The sequence below is a fragment of the Procambarus clarkii genome, chromosome 41 (genome assembly GCF_040958095.1).
Source record: "Procambarus clarkii isolate CNS0578487 chromosome 41, FALCON_Pclarkii_2.0, whole genome shotgun sequence".
Classification (NCBI taxonomy): Eukaryota; Metazoa; Arthropoda; class Malacostraca; order Decapoda; family Cambaridae; genus Procambarus; species Procambarus clarkii.
The window spans coordinates 23,000,697-23,022,689 of NC_091190.1; the positions used below are offsets into that span (position 1 = coordinate 23,000,697).

The 21,993-nt window shown below is 42.8% G+C and overlaps 1 protein-coding gene across 6 annotated transcripts in view; it reads left to right on the plus strand.

The window, feature by feature from the left end:
- Positions 1-21,993, plus strand: part of LOC138373304 (importin-13-like) — a 113,900-nt gene that overhangs the window by 51,361 nt on the left and 40,546 nt on the right. The window contains exon 1 of one of the 6 annotated variants that reach the window (XM_069339463.1): positions 20,375-20,484. The exons of 3 other annotated variants lie outside the window; for them this stretch is intronic. The gene's annotated coding sequence lies outside the window, so the exon portion shown is untranslated. Of the gene's footprint in view, positions 1-20,374; positions 20,485-20,810; positions 20,830-21,993 lie in introns of those variants that run through there. 2 more of the 6 variants (XM_069339466.1, XM_069339465.1) reach the window with 2 other exon arrangements.

The following is a 21,993-nucleotide window of genomic DNA, read 5'->3' on the forward strand; positions in this document are numbered from 1 at the left end:
GGCTCTAGGTCGTCGTCCTCCACCCAGGCTCTAGGTTGTCGTCCTCCACCCAGGCTCGAGGTCCTGCTCCACCCAGGCTCTAGGTCGTCGTCCTCCACCCAGGCTCTAGGTTGTCGTCCTCCACCCAGGCTCTAGGTCGTCGTCCTCCACCCAGGCTCGAGGTCCTGCTCCGCCCACGCTCTAGGTCCTGCTCCGCCCACGCTCTAGGTCCTCCCCTCTACCACCTCGTCTCGACAAATTGTGATCATTAACCGAGAAATTTCGCTTAAGGAAATAACAAGGGGAAGAACAATAACTCACAAGAGTTGCAGGCCGAGAGAGACAGCCACTGTAGCAAGCAGAGACGTTCACTGTAACAGCAGCTACACGAGCCAAGAAGCAAGCGCAGACAACACGCCAGCAGAACGTGACAGCAGTGTTTAATACAGCCTGTACGGTAGCCTAGTTTACGGGCTCGCCATAGCCCGTGCTACATGGACACTAAGTTCTGAGTAGCTAAATCTAAATCATCAACGGTAGTCTAGTTCACTCTTAGTAGTAAGTGGAGGTGTAGAGGATCTGTTTATTTTGATCTATACACGCGCACGCGCGGAGAGACGCAAGGTTTTCGATTTTAGAGGGAGTGAACATGTCATGAGTCTTGACAGTGATGAATACAGAATGTAATGACATGTTAAGACAGCTGTCAATCAGCTGCGACCAAGCAGCATGATGCGCAGGACAATGGCAGTAACATGGCGTCGTTACAGCGCGGGATGAATACATATTCATATGGGCGAGTGTTATTAACACACAGGTATGGCCAGTCTCTGTGTGGGACGTATTCTTGTACAAGACCCTCGCAGCTCTAAGCTCTTGACTCTCAAATGAACCTGAAATCCTTGAGAAACACTAACAGGTATATATAAATATATAATATATATTTTATATAATATATATAATGTATATTATATACATATATGTGTGTATATATAATATATAGGTATATATATATATGTGGAATGGTTCTATAAGCTTCGCTACTAATTTGCAATAATTCACCCCTGTGGAACGTCTTGCATTAACAGACGAGAGAATTTGCTTTAAATAAAATATATACCTTGGTGCCGAGATCCCTGCCAGTTTTAATTCCTGTGCAACTGCTAACCAATACAGTACCGTATAGGTGTTAACTGGTATATGCTATATATGATTATACTTGTATGCTACTGATGTCGGAAAGGTACAGAGTAGGAGATTTATATGCTCCTGCAGGCAAGGTAACATACGTAGCTATCCCAGAGGCATCTTGGCGCATCCTTGATTTCTGTAAAAGTCTCAAGTCATGAGGGATTAACATGGTAATGCTCTAATTCGCCAGTGCATCAAGACGGAGATAAGATAAGAGTAGCAGCAGACCCAATATGGTTCACCCTGCTGTTTGTCCACCAGTCCCCTAAGCAGTTCGTCCACCAGTCCCCTAAGCAGTTCGTCCACCAGTCCCCTAAGCAGTTCGTCCACCAGTCCCCTAAGCAGTTCGTCCACCAGTCCCCTAAGCAGTTCGTCCGCCAGTCCCCTAAGCAGTTCGTCCGCCAGTCCCCTAAGCAGTTCGTCCGCCAGTCCCCTAAGCAGTTCGTCCGCCAGTCCCCTAAGCAGTTCGTCCGCCAGTCCCCTAAGCAGTTCGTCCGCCAGTCCCCTAAGCAGTTCGTCCGCCAGTCCCCTAAGCAGTTCGTCCGCCAGTCCCCTAAGCAGTTCGTCCGCCAGTCCCCTAAGCAGTTCGTCCGCCAGTCCCCTAAGCAGTTCGTCCGCCAGTCCCCTAAGCAGTTCGTCCGCCAGTCCCCTAAGCAGTTCGTCCGCCAGTCCCCTAAGCAGTTCGTCCGCCAGTCCCCTAAGCAGTTCGTCCGCCAGTCCCCTAAGCAGTTCGTCCGCCAGTCCCCTAAGCAGCTCGTCCGCCAGTCCCCTAAGCAGCTCGTCCGCCAGTCCCCTAAGCAGCTCGTCCGCCAGTCCCCTAAGCAGCTCGTCCGCCAGTCCCCTAAGCAGCTCGTCCGCCAGTCCCCTAAGCAGCTCGTCCGCCAGTCCCCTAAGCAGCTCGTCCGCCAGTCCCCTAAGCAGCTCGTCCGCCAGTCCCCTAAGCAGCTCGTCCGCCAGTCCCCTAAGCAGTTCGTCCGCCAGTCCCCCTGCTGTGTGCCTCCTAACTTACCCATTGCTTCATGTCTCCCAACTTTGCTGCGTATTAACCGAGTACCCCTGCTGTGAGTCGCCCAACTTGCCGTCACTGCAGTGTTCCCCCGAGTGTGTGACACTTGCTGGTCAAGTGTTCATCTGGCGGGAACCGAGAAGCATAAACCCGGCCCACAATGGCGGTCATAGAGAATAGTGTCCGGTACCTCTCGTGCTGGAGAGTGATATTTCCTTCCGGTGTGTGGGGATCCTGTTATATACTACGCCGGGACGACGCCTCTATGTTTAGTTCCCTTTACACATGTTGTAATTTCATTGCAACAATCAGTTTAAAATTATTATAGGTAATTTTATCAGTATTTGCACCAAATTTCCTTCTGGCGCCCCATGTCTTCTACTGGGCCTCCCTCCAAACCCCCACTAATGTTCACCTAAAGTTTATCTGTAGCCGCTTTCGAGAGTTCTTCTACTCCCTAAGCCCGGTCTAGGACCATCAATCAGGCTTGTTTGGTGACAATTTGATCGGTTAGGCTGTTGCTTACAGCGGACAGCAAGCCCATATCAAACGCAAACCGGCTTGTTGAAAACAGTCATCTCTCCACTAACTCTTCATTTTATGGCATTGATGTTACTCATTTATTATCTTCGGTAATTAAAATTTAATTATTATTTAACTAGTTTATTGATATTATCGTAGGTAGGTTACCAGAGTGTCATTTACACACTAATTTGCAAATATCCAGTTCGGTGAAAAGGGGGGGGGGGGGCACAGTTGGATCAAATTCGAAAGATTCCGGATTCGATTCCTACGGCAGGACAGAAACGGTATGGAAATTGAATTGGAAATAAGTTTATTGAGGTATAAATACATATTGGGTACAAAGATAATTATTATAAGTTGTCGAGTTCCTCCAGCTCCTCAGATGGCGAGCAGGAATCCCTGAATGCAGTGTGCATTTCCCCCTCTGTATCGCCACGCTGAGGCGCTGGAAATGAAAGCTGGTAGCTCTAGGGTCTCTTGTTGTTTCAATTAGCCTAGAACCCAGTTCCTTATAAAAAACTGATGGCACTCTTATCCCAGGCCCAGAGTGTCTCAAAAGCAATGGGGATAAAATTGTAGTGGTAAACCAGTTCTCTGTACTTACGGGATTTGGCTGATTCCGTGTGAGTGGCAGCGCCACCTGGTTGTGCAACACTGAAGTCAATGTAGGTGTTAGCCAGGGTTGATACGCACGTGTAGTCCCACACCAACTGCTTGCCATTCTTCCAGGGGTTTTCAGTGATACCATCCGGGCGACCAGTAAGAGCATCAGAGTTACGGGGCGTTAGGTAACGGGGCATCATAGTCCAACCCGTTCTCGCAAATTCGTAAAGTCAATATTGACTTATTAACTACGTGCATAGGTGATATACTAAACATGATAGATACCCTTAAAAAGATTCATAGAAAACACCGACCTTACCTAACCTTGTTAGTATCTTAAGATAAACATCTTATTGCTTCGTAATTACAATTATTACTTAACCTATACCTATTATAGGTTAGGTAATAATTGTAATTACGAAGCAATAAGATGCTTATCTTAACATACTAAGTAGGTTAGGTAAGGTCGGTGTTTTCTATGAATCTTTTTAAGGGTATCTATTATGTTAAGTATGTCTTCTATGCACATATTTAATAAGTCAATATTGATTTATTAAATTTGCGAGAACGGGTTGCATAGTCATGATGTACTCAGAATTCCGATCAACTCTACATATATATTATATATAATGTGTGTATATGTATATATATACATTATGTATAATATATATATATATATATATATATATATATATATATATATATATATATATATATATATATATATATATATATATATATATATATATATATATATATAATTTATATTATATATTTATTTTAAACACATCACAATCAACATATTACTGAACATTGAGTGATAAACATACATTTCTTATAGTATGAAAAATAGTTTTCTTTCACCTGATGCTTCTGTTCATCTATCAACTCCTGTGGGTTACATTTTGGGGAAGGTCAGTAGTTGGCCTGGGTTGGGGGGGGGGAATTCGATAAGCCTAAGTACAGGCTTAGTGCCCACGACTATAGGCACAATAGGGAGCCATCTATCCTGTCTATGGGAAGGTGGCGCCTGACCAAGGAATAGCTTTCTTCGTAAATAATAATAATAATAATAATAATAATAATAATAATAATAATATTTATTTAGGTAAAGGTACATACATAGAGATTTTACAAAGTTTGTTGGCTTTATAGATAGAGCTAGTACATACAATGCCTAAAGCCACTATTACGCAAAGCGTTTCGGGCAGGAAGTAAATAGAAGAAAATACTTTTTTGATGCTGCATTGCGACTAGGCTTCGCTCCCTGGCGGAGGGCACGCCCTTCTATATGCTTTTATCAATATATTTTTTAAATGTATTGCAAAATCCCCACACTCCCTTTTATTCATTAGATTTTAATGTCTGCAAGTATCGTAGTTTTGTTTAAGTTTCTCATAAGAATTAAAGGGGATTTTGGGAATCGGATTTTATGAGGCTTTATTTTTTTAATGTACATATTATTCTTGTTCTGGGCACCTAATTTTTTCTTGTGTGGAAAATAAGGTTTCTGCCCAAATTGTTGGAGGGTTTTCAGGTCTGTAAATTATCCTGGCTCACACTTGTGTACAGTTTTTTTTTAGGATAACTAAAGTGGTGAGCCAGCTTGTATATTGGCTCCTAGTACTCCATTTAAATTCAAGATGGCACTGTGGGCACTGGCGAGGGTGAGCCTTTATATCTCAACCACTTGCACCCAACTATTTTGACAACTTGGGGTCATTGTTTTGCAAAATTCTCAGGAGCCGTTGACGAAGCGTGCCACCAGGTTCGTATCGTCTGCATACAATCTAGACTATTTTTTTTTAATTATTGCGAAAGAGAAGTTTTACGTAAGTTATACAAAATTATTAATACATAGGCCGATAGGTTCTCCTCCTTCACTCCTTAAGATCCAACGATAACTTCCTAGACGTTGTGGTACACGCAAGGCGGACTTAAGCAGGCAGATGGCGGTCCAATGGAGAGATAAGACGTCGTAGAGTTTTATAACTGAATTAATAGAAACGTCTGTGAGAAGCTTCTGCGATGCTTTATGTACGTTAAATATTTATAACAAATAGCATACACCTAAGAGCAGCGATTACGGAAGAAGCGGTAGAATTTTGAATTGCAGCAGTGTTTTGGCATTTATTACTACGGCGGGTAGGCGTTTCCATTAGTTTATAACCCTATGAATTGAAAAAAATTATTTCTTGTTTCCTATCCTGCATTGTCGCTTGTCGAGCTTGAAACCGTTGCTCGTTGTAGACGTTACATCTGACCTTTTAAAGAAATGATCTAGATCAATAGCCTGCAAATTCTTCAATATTTTAAGTTTCTATTAAATCGTGTCATGTCTGGTTTGCAGTGTTGCTAGTCCTGTGGCCCTCAACCGTTTCTGGTATGAGAATAAACTTAGTTCTGCGATGATTTTTTTCGCCCGGTGTTCAACTTTCTCGAAGGCAGATATCTTTCTGAAGATGAAGTCTCCATGTTTGTATACATTAATTATAGTGAGGGTGCACCAGAGATTTATATAGTTAAGTAACTACTTTCATTTTTGGTTTAATTAGAAGATTCGTTTGACTACTCTTAGAGAAAGGTTAACTTAAAGAAACTACTAACAGGATCTGAAGAATATTTGAATCCTTTACTTTTGAAAAAGATCCATCATATTCTTGTTCTCAATGAGAAGAAAGCACGTACAAATGTCGATTCTTTCCAGTAGAGAAGTGGTAATCTCAGACTCATTTACCAGTCATTGGCATCAAGTGAAACAATGGTCACCTTCCGGGAAAATCTCTTATTAAACATTTATTAGACTGGTCCAGTGAGGTTTCTCTCGACTCTCGCTTTGTCTCGCGAGTAGAAGCCTCTCCCGCAAGATTATCATCGTAATCACCTCTATAATTATTAGGATTCCTGTCGGTCATCACCATTACTATTTGTATTAAAGACTTCAATAAGGATCCAGAACGGACCGAAACATCGACACTGTCATTCCAAGTGTGTGATTTGGGTCCACTTGTTTACATCCACATTAGTGACTAATTCCTTGCCCGTGTGATTAGGATCATGTTGGAGTGGGAGCTCCAAGTTCCACTTGACGGTATTATGGATATTTGTAACATTTAAATATTTAATTTTGAGGATTAAATCATTAGGAGTGGCAAATAAAAACCTTGCAATAAAGTAAATATATCATGAAGAAATAGGTTGCTAGAGGAATGAATAAAGAGATGTACAGAAAATGAATAAGCGTAAAGAATCAGTTGTCAAAGACAGTGTTTTGTAACTCCACCAAGCTGTCAGGCGCGAAGCCGCAGCTGCCGCCATGACAGTCTCCTATCAAGAGAAATTTTGCATGTTTTTAAATCGGTTCGTGATTAAATTAGAATAAAAGGCTTTTAAAAAAAGTTTCAATCCACGACTTTCCACGTTCGTGCCGCTACTTACTGCACCATTCCGCGTAGGGTTTTATTTGTTCGCTTACAGTGATGTGGTTTTTTTAACATTCAGTTGTCATCCAGCCGAGTTCTGAGTGTTGACTATTAATCTCTCTCCTGCCTGACCAGACCTTCAACCAGGAGGCCTTGTCAGAGACCCCATGAAATCAACGCAAGGTTGCTAGTCTTTACTGTTTCCTATTTGTTTACCTCCCATCCTACGGTTGCAGGCCCTCGAGCCCGCCTTTTCCTTTCCCCAGACGTTCTTGCCTGTTATTCTCTGCCCAGAAACTACCTGGCCTCCCTCCCTCGGCCCACATCCCGCCTTTCCTGGCCGAACGGCGCAAGTGACCGACCCTCTCTCTCCCACCCCCTTCCCCTCCCTGCTCTCACAGCCTAGTAAACAAGTAATCAACCCTTCACTGTCTCCTTTCTCATGGAGGACCGGAGGCTGGAGCATTCTCCAGCGCGGAGAACGTGGAGCGTGGACCCCCGCCACTTTGGGCGGGGTGGGGGGGGGGGGGGGAATTAATATATGAATCACGAGAGTCCTCTGTTAATGCACCTGTAATCATCCCATTGGAAGCTTCGAATGTAAAAAACTACTCTCCTGTCTCTTCTTGTGACTATCCCCCCCCCCCCACACACACGCCACACCACACACACCACACACACCACACACCACACACACACGCCACACACACACACGCCACACACACACACGCCACACACACACACGCCACACACACACACGCCACACACACACACGCCACACACACACACGCCACACACACACACGCCACACACACACACGCCACACACACACACACGCCACACACACACACACGCCACACACACACACACGCCACACACACACACACGCCACACACACACACACGCCACACACACACACACGCCACACACACACACACGCCACACACACACACACGCCACACACACACACACGCCACACACACACACACGCCACACACACACACACGCCACACACACACACGCCACACACACACACGCCACACACACACACGCCACACACACACACGCCACACACACACACGCCACACACACACACGCGTACGTGGGGCCTCGTAGCCTGGTGGATAGCGCGCAGGACTCGTAATTCTGTGGCGCGGGTTCGATTCCCGCACGAGGCAGAAACAAATGGGCAAAGTTTCTTTCACCCTAAGTGCCCCTGTTACCTAGCAGTAAATAGGTACCTGGGAGTTAGTCAGCTGTCACGGGCTGCTTCCTGGGGTGTGTGTGTGGTGTGGGGAAAAAAAAAAGTTAGTAAACAGTTGATTGACAGTTGAGAGGCGGGCCGAAAGAGCAAAGCTCAACCCCCGCAAAAACACAACTAGTAAACACACACACACAAACCCACTCTCCAAAATATCAGAAATATGACAAATAATAACGTAATTTTGGTTTAGGACGCCATAAATGAGGCTACGTATATATTTCATATTTGTTCTGCTATTAGTTTACCATGAGGTATACAAGAGGTGCTGTATCCACGTGCTTGTCGTTCATCCAAGTCAGTCAGGCTCTGCGCTGTTAACGTTGCTAATAAAGGCATCGTACAGAAATCAGTTTGAGGCATGCTAAGTACAGCCTATTAGATTGTAAGAGGTTTAGATTTTTTCATATATATACCTGATAAGGAAAGAGATCGCGTGGATAGTTTTGCACTCGACTCGATAATAATTAGATTGGTTACGGCGAGACCTTAAATGGATTAAATAGCTAATAATTATTACATATTTCATATTGCTCGTAGGTGACAGGTAAAGGTCATTTACTGGATGGGTGATCGCGTGAACCAGTCACATTGCGAATCTTATTCTCATGCAATTATGTGTTCAACTTGGCAGAAAACCTGTTCGTCTTGAGTTTTGTTTTTCTCCTTTTCTGAGGTGATTGCGGTGGCAAGAACAGCACTCTTGCCAACTCGCTCCACTTTCACTCCTCGGCTCAGTCGCTTCCACCTCTTCCCTCTCGCTGTTCCCATCTATTTTCATTTTCTTTCTCCATTTTCCCACTTTTCCCGAGTAAGCTGATAGCTATTTGTAATAGGGGGAGTGTCAGTTTATCAATTAACTGTTGCTCTTTGCTTATACGAACGGCGTCCTGCCCGAAACGCTGCGCGTACTAGTGGCTTTACAAGATTGTAAATACTATGCTATGTATTCTCACAAACCCAATGTACCTTCTTGTATATAAATAAATATACCGTCTTTCTTGAGAATATATAAAGAATGTCATCATCTGACGTTTCAACGTAAAGCGCTATAGTAAATTCGTGATGGCATTTTCTATTAAAGGCCAAGTGTAGTCCTGGTGGCTATTTTGGTACCATACTTTTGTCTACGGGAACAGTCTGAGGTCTACGCTATGCTCGATGGAGCACTCAATCACCGAAAAATTAAAAAATTGCCTCGCCCATTCCCAGATATATTCATTTTTTTTTGTTTGATGAATTAGCATCCCCGTGAATTTTATCGCAAAATCTGATATCCTGTAATTGTAACCCTGTAACAAAGGGTAAAAGGGGCGAGTCTGAAATTTTTAGAGTAATTATATATAATATGGAATATGTAATATAATATAATAGTTGATATATCGTAGTTGATATAATATAAATTTTCTCGAGGTCTTGTCATAGTTTGTTTGGATTTTCGACTTCTATATTTCCCTCTCACTTACATATTGTTCGTCAATTACTATGAAGTTTATTTTGACACTAGATAATTCGCTTTGTCGAGGACAGGAAGCCGACTAATATATTCATAATATAATATATACCGTAGGCTTGTATGTGGTCCTGACAGATGTGCCCAACCGGGATCCCCGATTGCAAGTAAAGAACGAAGCCACAGTTTTCCACTGCTGGGGGGGCACAGGAAGCCTGCTAGGCTAATAGAGGTCATCTAACCTAGTTGTATCGCCTAAGTCAACGGCTGACCTTCCTCAGGATGCCGTCCACGACAGTGTTTTAGCTTCTGTATTTACTGCCGAGTAAACGGAGGAATCGTGTGTAAGGGAATGGTAGCTGTACGTATCGCCCTGTCGGGGAATCGAACCCAAGACCAATCAGTTTGTGAGCCAGCTTCACAAATCACTGCGCTACGGGTCAGTTATACAAGTGTATAGTAGATTTTAATGCATCTCCAGTAGTTAGACGTACTCTCAGGGGATATACTGAGAGGTGTATGCTGCTACTTGGTATGTGTACCTTACACTGAAAGCGTGCTTTAGTCCTGGATTAAGTATACTTGCTGGTTGTAAGTTATTTCGGTAGCCTAACCTCCCCCGGGGTTGATAGGCCTTAATCCTAACTCAACCTAACGCAGAAGCAGCTGCAGGAAGTTGATTTTGTATGTTTTGTAAATATATATCCGTCTCGCGTGTTTGTCTATCACATACAAGCAGACATGATCAAGCCTAACGAGCCTGTGTAGACGGTTCACAAGTGGAATGGAGCCAGAGTTAGATTCTCGGGCCAGGGGACACGTTTGGGCCTGTTCCCTTTTGCATCTAGTAGTGCAAGTTCCATCCGTTGGCGAACTGTCTTTGTGTACGATGCGACTCGTATACTGGAGTCGCGCAACTGAAAATTGAAATAAGTTTATTGAGGTAAAATACACACAAAGGGATGAGGTAGCTCAAGCTATTCTCACCCCGGTCAGTACATCGTGTTAATACATACATACACACATCACAAACAATAAACATATTACCAAACATTCTGAGAGAAAAAGCACATACATTACTTCCTTTTACACAAATAGCATCGCGCAACTGGTGCGCTGTATATTCGATTTGATGAAATAATAGACAATAGCCCGAGTGGGAAGTCACTTTCCTCTTTTGAGTGGCTGGATTATAGGTACCAGACTCGCACAAAAAAATATATCGATGCTATTCATAGCGGGATTGAAAAAATTTACTTTCTACATTTTCTCATCTTTGGACATTTATGTATAAACACGTAAACACCCGGAGGGGGGGGGGACAAAAACTGGATTTTTCCCAACCTTTCGTATTCTTTCAGTCCTGTGAGCTTGCACGATTGTGTACCACCTAGCGGAAGATAGGTTATGAGGGCTTAATAAGGCACCCTACCAGACGGGCAGCACATGATAACTGTCGTAACATCTTGACCCCTTGTCTCATAGCCTGTTGGTGCGATGGTGCTATTATACTGTGGTGCTCAGTTAGCTGATTTGTGGTCTGTATAATTTGTCCTCGTTATATAGCCGTGTATTGAATGTTGATGGCAGGACTGGATTTATAAATACGTAGACCTTCCAGTGATTACCGCTTCTTTGTGATGGTAAACATGTGCTGAATATCTCTGCAATGTTTATCAGCATTCGTCTTGTGTGTGTGCAACGGTGTTGTGCAATTCCCAACACCAAATATGTGATAGAAATTGGCTTTCGTATCAAAACTGGAGACGCAAGCTGTTTATGGCACCTTGTTTCCTAACACTTCAAGCAGATTAAAATCCATCCCAATATGGCCAATAGGCTTCAGTGCAAATCACTTTCATCTACCATATCGAATGGCGGGTTCTTGCCTTTCTCACAGATTCAAAAAGGTATACGAATGTCGGTGCTCTTCGTGCACCCGTGCAATCTTGTCGGTGCTTCTCGTGCAGGCTTGTCGGTGCTCTACACGCACCATACCAATATGGGAAGAGAGCTTGTCGATATTTAAGAGTTCCACTTGCTCGTTTGGCTTGTCTAGAATACCAGATGGCACAGTAGTGTTATTGCCACATTATCATTAGATGCAACATGAATATTATGAAGCAAGAGATTTGTGTGGGGTCCGTCATGGCTAGAGCAAGTTGGGTTCTGTAGCGCAGTCTGCTTGCAAATGATTGTGTAGAGTTCAATTCGCGACGTCTACCCACGTCACCTCACACATGTTGCATTTGTTTAACAGCAATTGTGGATACCCGGGAGTTGTGCAACTGTAAAGAATTGCATACCTGGGAAGGTCAGTAGATAGCCTAGGTCCTAGGATGACATAGCCTAGGTCCTAGGATGACATAGCCTAGGTCCTAGGATGACAAAGCCTAGCAGACTTCCTCTCTTCCCTGACACTTGGAAACATATGAAATGGCAAAATAAATGCTGGTCTTGCGTCCATTACATGTTTTTGGTGATATTGCATTTCGCAAGTCATAAGTGGTTAAATTTAAGGTACATGGGCGTGAATGATTTTAAATTTATATGCAGAATTTAGTAAGAACTTTGTTACGGCAAATGATTTAAATGTTTTTCCATGGTAGCGTAAATTTGATCTCATCATTGTTCTGTGGTGTTTGCAAAACATCTTCCAGCCAAAACAATGTCAAATATTGACTTCGTTTTGACTGTGCGGAGTGTTTTTGTATTAATTCAGCAGACAGCTGTCAAGTCCCAGCTGTGTCTGGGTACAAGTGACAGGATGAACAACCCAGCGGGTTTTCTTCCTTTTGGGGAGTGTTGTACATGCTGCTATGGCGGTATATCCACTCACAAGATGAGTGGCGCTGCCCAATAAACTCGCCCCTCGGGGCAAAATCTTTAAAAAAATTAGACAGCTGTCAGGATGAATCTTCCATACAGTATAATAACGTTTTCTTCTGAAATGAAAATTAATATTGAAGGTTTGTGTGTAGTTAGGTCTATGTTAGGTAAGGTATTTTCCTTAGGTTGATTTAAGGAGAGTTGCCACTACAGGCTGAAGGTGAACGAAGCACATTTTGAGTTACAGCTTAGATCATAGCCAGGTGGACTAGGTCCATATACTGACTTGTGTAGAATTGTTATTGTTAGTATTTGACTGCGAACCCCAACCGCCTTTTTCTTTTTATGATAGGCTGGGTATTTGTGGGCCCGGCACGAAGCCTAGCATGTTTTGAAGTATTAGCACAGTCAGGAGGATGTCACAAAGTCACCATCGTTATTGTGGTCACCTTCGGCAGCATATACACACAGCATTGCATGAGAGCACTGCTGGGTTGTACTAAGCAGTTGTTATTGGATTGCTTCCCAGTAATGTTGGTGCCGACTTCGTGCCTTCTTTGATAATTACTTCCCGGTAATGTGCTTAAGGAAGGGCGATTTCTTAGTTTTCGCCATGCAGTGTTCATTTAAAAATGCGAGAGAAAATTATGCAAGTCCGAGCGACTAGTAATAAGCATACATCAGTTTCGGGACAGTGGAGTTGCTCTCTGGTTGTCGGTCTGGCGTGGTCTCTCCAGGAAGCGAAGCCAGGGTAGGTTAATAGCGACTAAAAGGAGAATAAACATTACGTTTCCTTCAAATAATCAGTCCTGCAAACAACTTGCTTGCCCTTCGAGGCAGCAATACCTTTTATCAGTTGGCTAAGGTTTTCAGCTTGAGCCACAACGGTATATGGATTGTCTTGTGTGACACACCTATATAGCGATTCTTTCAACAGCTTTCTCCTCCTTTTGTCACACATTAAAGTCTTTTAAGATTCGGGTTTCTACTCTTGGCGACGTCTTTGATAATTATTACTCTTCTCTATTAGAAAGGCAGTCATCTTCACACCTTATCGAACAGCAGCTGCTCGTCCACAGACTGGGTTCATCTAGACACAGCATTGTTATTTATGGTGCAGCTGCTTACCCTAGCAGCATAATTATGAGTGATCCACTGTCTGATAGCATGGCGTAACAGGAAAACCGTACGTGTCATTCTCCACTACAACCTACTCGGCCCCCCACCCCTCTTGATTATTTTTGGCGATATATTCATGAACCTTGGGATGTAATGTTGAGATATTAAACCTCTCAATCCACACGCTGGTTAATACCGTGAATTGCTTGTATACAGCCATACGCAATATTCAGTTGATAATGTATATCGTTCAGAAAACGAGGCAATGCAAATTATCTGCTAAATTGTTGAAGAGCAGTCCGTTCTTTTATTTTATAGTTATATAAAATATTAGCTGCAGTTGTATACAAATATTAGTACACAAGTATATATTGGTTATTGTTACACAATGAATTCAGACTACAGTACTACCATCTAAGCACGTCGCACTGTATCTCCTTCCACGAAAATAAACAGGTGGCAGAGTCCAAGCGATGTTTTGGTACTGTATGCTGAACTGCTTCCTCAAATCTTCCCCCACAAATAGCTAGATAGGGTATTTAACAGAATCACCTTATATAACATTATAGTGTTAAACATTGAAGAGCAAGCACAGAGGTTCCCTAGGTTATTCAACTGTGTGTGTAGTTACCTAATTGTACTTACTAATTGTGCTTGCGGGGTTGGAGCTGTGGCTCTTTGGTCCCGCCTCTCAACTGTCAACTAATGTACAGGTTCCTGAGCCTACTGGGCTCTATCATATCTACACTTGAAGCTGTGTATGGAGTCAGCCTCCACCACATCACTTCCTAATGCATTCCATTTGTCTACTATTCTGACACTGAAAACACTCTTTCTAACGTCTCTATGGCTCATTTGGGCATTCAATTTCCACCTGTGTCCCCTAGTGCGTGTGCCCCTTGTGGTAAATAGTCTGTCTTTATCTACCCTATCAATTCCTCTGAAATTCTTGTATGTGGTGATCATGTCCCCCCTAACTCTCCTGTCTTCCAGTGACGTGAGGTTTAATTCTCGTAGCTCATACCCCTCAGTTCGGGTACTAGTCTGGTGGCAAACCTTTAAACCTTTTCCAGTTTAGTCTTATGCTTGACTAGATATGGACTCCATGCTGGAGCCGCATATTCCAGGATTGGTCGACATATTTGGTATGCAAAGTTCTGAAAGATTCCTTACATTCCTTACTGTGTGTGTGTTTAATATTGTGCTTATTTGATTTGTTAAGGGCCTCCCTAGATAAATTCTATTTTATACTAAAGTATAAATATTCATATCATGTGAATTTATGATTCACATGGGTTGATAACTATGGAAGAAACGTATTAACGTATCTTATGAATCTACCAATAACATGTTCGGGGCGCGAACATGTAACTTTAATTAAACTTTCGTAACTTGAAATTTACAATCTACTGCTGAACCGAGTTCGTGTCTGGTCTTATCTCCGTGTTGCCTCCTATAAAGCCGCTTCTTTAACGCTGCACTCCATGGCCGATGTCAAATGTCACCCCTCGTGCTGAACGACCTTTACCACACGCCAGTCACTCCACGCATTTCCTGCACCCGTCTGAACACATACACAAATGTTTAAAAGATCAGAAGTCTGAGGTTCACATGACGCCCCTGTTCCGCTTAACTATACCTATTGCGAGAAATTAATCTTCCTGGGCATGCTTTAGCTTCGTGCGTTTGGCTTAAAGATTCTGTAGCATGTGAATAAGCACTATATATGGATCACGGGATTTGCTCGTCAGATTAATGTATCATCGATAAGGCGCATAAAAGACTACCTTGTTCCAGTACTGGCTCTTCAGCCCGAGTGTGAATTATATCCATACTTGGTGGTCGATAATCCGGTTTCGGTACGAGCAATAAATTGGGAATAAATACGGAAATTAACTCGATTTTATCAAATTGTGTAACTATTTTTAGGCTTTTCTAAAACTAAATACCTTATGGCTTGACATTTTGTTCAGCTTCATTTTCTATACACATTGAGAATCTCTTATTAAAACACGTACGTGGAGTGTAGCCTTGTGATGGAGGTTTTGAAAGCTTAATATTTAATCCAGTGGTTTTCGACACGCAACAGTTAAACCAAAATTACGTCAGACTTGCTATACATTTCATGAATTAGATAATGAAGCACATAGTTCTAGTGGAAATTTAAGACCGAGTAACTCATTAATGAAACCACTAGCGCTACACACGATCAATACTGTAAGGGAGGGTAGAAATAGCCTAAGCTACTCTATCCCTTTGAGATGTATTTTTTCTTGTCTCAAAAAACATACTTGAACTTGAATACTGTAAGTCTTTACTATACATCTTGTCACCCCGGGCGCCTGTACATCTGATCAGTATATAAATTCCGGAGGCTTCCGATATTTAATCGTGTAGAAAATCTTATGATGGATGAATTTTAAGAGTATGGTATTTAGCGAGGTTGGAAATTGATATCGAAGAATAGGAGGGGGGAGGGGGTTGATTTGGCATGGGGGACCGCTCGCTACCCTCCCCTATGAGCATTTCCCTAAAATCCACCAGCCTTACGGGCTATTCATGTCCGTGTCACCTCTTGGGTGGCTTAATCTTCATCAATCAGTCCAGTCAACCTGCAAAGTTTAGTGATGCTAGCCGCAAGCGTCTAGCCTCCAGCCTTAGCCAGTAACATACATTTTTTATATATTAGAATAAATAAATATATATACGTACATATCACAATTTTCTTCATTTAATAAAGTGCTCTCTATTTTATAGTTAATTACGAAAATACAATAGAGGAATGGAATAGGGATTTTGTTTATAATCATAGGATAATAAACCCGCGAAATCGCCTCTACACCGAAGGCGTAAACACCTCGAGACAATACTCTGGTTCAAAATTTTTCTGGAAAAAATTATAGAAAGTAATAGGATGGGTTGACCTCTTGACAAGTGTAGTTCATTTATTATGCACCCCATACCCTTCTTGTGGGCGGTAGTGGAAAGGGTTACAGAGGCACATAATGGGCTCAGGGACTGAACTCCACAATTCATTTAGCCAAGTTACAATCTTGGGGGTAGAAATAGCCTAAGCTACTCTCTCTTTTGAGATGCTTTTTTTCTTGTCTCAATAAACTTACTTGAACTTGTTACAATCTTGATGAGCTAGTTACAAAATTCAGTAAAAGTCGTCACATCATAAATGGGTTCGAGATCGACCGTAAGTACAGTTTCTAAATTAAGCAACTGACATATGTGGAGAGCTAGTGTCACAATTGATATGTTTGTCTTGCACCCCCCCCCCCCCATCAAGTGGGCAGCGGTGGATAGGCTACAGTCACTTAGTTACCACCTACAGTTAGCAAACTGGGGATATTTGGCTAAAATTTCTGGCAGCAGATAATTTTGAATGAAATATTTACACATTGCTGGAACATTGGTTATAGAGTTGTCTCTGAATGAACGTATATCTGTCACTGACAAGAAAACTGATATTTATCGGAAATAGGAGTTACAATTATTTCGATGGCAGTTTATTAATATATTTCCCATAGTCACTGATAGGTAAGTGCCCCACATCGACAAACATCAAAATATTCACTCCAGCGTTTGATAATAAAGGTATTTAGATAATTATATCACAAAAATGAAAGAATTGTGTGTATAATTTTAAATTATATACTACACTAATTCTTAACCAAATATTGCAAGTGTGTTCACTGTAGGTGAGGACTAAACCGCCTCGACTCAAGTCCATTACATTCAGCGGTCGACCCCACAGACGCATTCATAAATTTTACAATGCTGTTCATTCAAAACGGGAATTTTCTCAAGTATAAATTAATATTATAATGGCATATTGTGTATATATAGGCATAGGATAGGTTAGGTTAGGTGTTTAGGTTCTGTTGGCGATTATTTGTATTTGTAGTACGTGGGTGAAGCATTTATAGCGTTGCGATTCGAACAAAATTCGTCAGTGAAGCACTTGTTCCGGATATGTTCGAACGTCAGCAGTTGTGAGTCGTGTGTAAACAGCTTTTCATTCATAAACAGGGGGTTTGGCGGGTGGATGGAATCACTTTTGGATCTTTGTTTGGAGAACGGGCTGAAACCACACACCAGAAGATGAGACGACGAAGACGTTCGGTCCGTCCTGGACCATTATCAAGTCGATTCACCGTAGGCACTGTGGACATAATTGTAAACTTTCCGTCGCTGTTTTCTGGGTGGGTGCGGCTGCTCGATAAGCAAGTACAAGTATTTATTTATATATGTACAAGACGATACAATGGGTTGTGCAAGTACACACGTTGATGATTTAAGTGGCACATTCTTGCCAAGCCACTCACTCACCACATATGTAAAATGCTTAGCTTAGTGTATTTTGGTAAGAGTTTTTGAACCCATTAGGCTACAAAAACCCAGTTGATTGATAGACTTTAAACTGTGTAACTAGTTTATCAAGACAGTAACTTACTTAGCTATATAAATCGTAGGTTCGAATCCTCATCACGGCCCTTGTGGATTTGTTCATTTAAATCTTTGGGTTGTGTTATTGAGTCCATTACGTGCCTCTGTAGCCTTTGTCACTACCACTCGCAGGATGGGTACTGGGTGCATTAAAAAAAAAGTGCAGTAACCAATCGCTTCTACCTATCCTTGTTCCCACTATTCTCTCTCATAACCACCCTCATCCATCAGTCTCCCCCTTACCAGATTCCTCTCCCACTAGCCTCCCTCATCTCGCTCACCCAAAAGTCGCCATTTATCTCATCAGTCCCCCTCCTATTCATCATCCCCCAACAGCTGTTCTCCCCTCAGCTTCCCTCGCATCACCTACGTCACTCCACAACCTCCCCAATTATCTCTCATCGAATTTGTATCTCTCTCGTATCGGACCTGTCTTACTTCCTTCATTTATCAGTTATCCTCATCCAATCCATTCGGAGGATCACTAATCGGTGTACCACAGTCATCTTCCTTACCTTATATACCAGTAACTCGTATTTATTATCACTTTTACCCACGAATTTGCCTCTCCAGTTAACGTTTCTCCCCCTCCACCCCCACCAGTTGCCCTAATCAGTATCTCCAGTAAGCAGTGATGCAGTATATTCCCCACCCAGCAGTTATCTGCTCTTATCTCCCCCACCAGTCCCACTCATCACACACGCTTCCCCTCAACAACAGCCACATCAACATACATCACCACGCGTGCCTCCGTGTCCTGGGTGGAGCTAGTCCACTTAACCGGCTGTAATGACCCCCTCTTGTGGGACTGGGGGATGGGGGGGGGTGTGGAGGGACTTTTAAACCGGTATTTACTCCTGTTACATAATACAAACTGAAACTGCGACCGCTTCTGACGCTTCTTGCTGCTTGTGCTTAATTGTAGTTGTCGTATAGGGTCCAAACGATTTTTTTTTTAACAATGAATAGGTGTTCAGTTGCGTCGCTGTTGTCAGTAAAGCAGCTCGATTTTTATCAGCTAGCCTGAGTTGTTTTGTATATCTGTTAATTAGCTTTGCTTCCAGCTTTGATCCTTTTGATGTGGAGCTGTATTGTAGCGTGGAGTGACGCTGTGTCCTGACCCGAGTTATGGACAACGATTTGAACTCTGCTAGTTCATTTGTTTATCTCTCCGGTTTCTCAGCATTTTTTTTTTACGACCTTTTTCTGAGGTTTGACCCGAGTGGGTGATCCTGCTTGATACCTACTTAATGGGGTTCTGGGAGTAGTTCTACTCCCCAAGCCCGGCCTGACTTTGGGAGAGTTTGGTCCACTAGGCTGTTGCTTAGAGTGGCCCGCAGGCCCACATACCCACCACAGCCCGGTTGGTCCGGCACTCATTGGAGGAAACAATCAAGTTTCCTCTTGAAGATGTCCCAAATGATGATCCCAAATACATGACTACTGGAGTTCTATCTGAAGTATGTGTTCGTTGTATGAACCGAATGTGACTTTTCCTCGGAGGTTCAACTGTGAATGGCTCGGAATTTAGTATGAGGGCTCGCACTAAATTCAGGGCCGCTTACAGATGAACAATGGGAACGTGTGTAATATTACCTGCATATAAAATTATAAGGGAAGGTTGTGCAAGCTCGCTCCGGTCTTCACCTCCATAGCTCCCTGTCTCTCTTCGTCGTACCTCCTTAATATTTATATCCTTTACTAATTTCTTAATTCATTATTTCTGCCCTGAATTCCCCTTTAACACTATTTTTTGTCTGTAGGGGTGGGGGTGAGTATGTAATACGCTGAGACGGTTATGCAGTATTTATTGATCGGCGCTACGTCCCCTCTCAATTATCCCTTTTCTCTCTGGCTCCTTGAATATACTCTCTGGCTCCTTAAATCCACTCTGGATTAAATCTGGTTCCCTCTTGATAGATTGATTGATTGGAGATTGTCACCCAAGAGGTGGCATGGGCATGAATAGCCCGTAAGCCTCCCTCTTAATTCTTCTTCGTATAGCTCCCTCGATATTCAATCCCTCATCCGCACTCGCTTCCTTTCCATCCCTATACACACAAATGCATTTTATCCAATCTTAACACATAATTCGGGTTAACAACATACCATGACACGGCTTGCATGAACTTTTAAGGATAGCTTCACGACTGTATGTGAACCAGAGCCTTCTAAAATTATACTGTTAAATGTAAGATAATCTGCGTGGCAAACGTGAAAGGAGGAGCATCCACACCACCTTTCCCGACAGTACAACCACCCTCTCTAGTTAAGGGCCAGTACTAAACCCATTAGGCAGAGCGGAGTTATAAAGCTGCCCTAAAGTGTACTTGACGCCCTCTCGCTGCCTGCTATAATCCCCAGCCGGGTTCACAGGTGGTACCATCAACCAATTTACCCAATAATTAACACCACGCATCTCCCCCTCTCTCTCTCCTCTTGAGTTGTGGATTCGGCATGACAATAAGAGTTTGTTAATAGAGCGAGTGATATTGAGTAGACGGGTAGAGCGAGAGAGATATAAATGATGGGTCAACACTCGGGGGTTTCCAGGAGAGAACCATCAAACCAGTTACTCCACGAGCAGCATCGAAGAAAGTAAACAGAAACATCGGCCGGGATGGAATAGAAGCATTTTTTTGTGAGTTGTGGCGTGTTCGTGGGGCTTGTTACGCCCGTGCCAACACGCAGACAGGCCAATGAGCACACAGGAAGTGGGGTTTGAATGTGCTGCCATGGGAGATATGTGGTGGTAGGGCGTGTGTGAGGGGTGAGCACAGATGGGACCCCCTCCTGAGCTAGCCAGAGCTGGAACGGTTTCTGCCGTGTGACGATATGTGCACCTCGGGGTGAGCTTTGTGGGGAGTTTAGTGCGTCGCTTGGGGTTCCTCTTTGCCTGAATTTAAAGAGAACGTCTGAAATGAGTGTGGTGAAAGCCAGAATTACGTTGACAATGTCATTGTAGATTTGGAAGACCCTTATATAGGTGGGTGCCTCAAATTTCTTTAAAGTGTGGTTGTTTACCTTTTTAATTCATTCTTCATTATGGATCGTATAATAAAGTTTTGGCATTTGAAGTGAGCTAGTACATGCAGTGAGTCGTGAGAACTACTGATAGGCCTAGTGCATTATGAAAATGTGGACTGCTATATGTACATAGTGTACATCAAAAGTTGTACAACCTGCTTGGCCCATGTAGTGCAGTCCTGTGTGTGAAAGTGAACTCTGACAATGTGGGCTGACCACCTGTGAAGGAAAACTATGTTGTAGATGTGGCATAACTTTGGTGGTGTTCCATGCAATGTTCTTGAGTGGGGCCATAGTAGAGAGATAACGGCTCTCTCAGAACTAACAATGTGCGTCTGAATAATTAACTCTTACCTAACCCTTAGAATTGAGGATAGGCTAGATTCAGCACCATGTGGAATTGTGCTCTTTGGATATAGGGTAATAATAATTGTTGGGGGACAGTCAGCCAGAGTATACATATAATGCATGTTAGGATTGTATCGAGGTCCTCCCCCCCCTTCTCCCAAGGTAGAATTACTAACCCTCCCCAGAATGCAACCTCACAACAAGCTGACTCCTGGGTACCTATTTGCTGCTAGGTGAACAGGTGCATTAAGTGATAAGAAAAGCCCCCAACCATTTCCATCCTGCTCGTGATTTGAACCTGGAATACTCGATTGCGAGTCTAGAATGAACCCGACTACTACCGGGACCTTTGTTGGGACACTGTTTTAAATAGGCTTATTAAACATTGCTTTTTTGGATACAAGCCTGTAGAGTACTGTGCTACAGAATAGTGTAACTAAAACTATATAAACCATAGCAATATTTTTATCCTAGTTATCCTAAATGCCATTGGCCTGTATATACAGTAAATAGTATAGCACCCCATCATAATCCTTTATACAACACAAGTGTTTTGTGCATCTTTTAGAGTTTGGACTACATCAGAAAACATTGTGCTTTTGTAGGAGTAATTAGATAATTTTCTGAATAATGAACCTGGACCTAGCCTAACCTATGAAAAGGGTTGAATGAGCTTAACAAATCCATTACTTGGCCTAGAGCCAGATAATTGGCTAACCAAGTTAATAAAAGGACTGAAAATGTTGAATACATGGGCTACTTGTGGAGTGCTGCA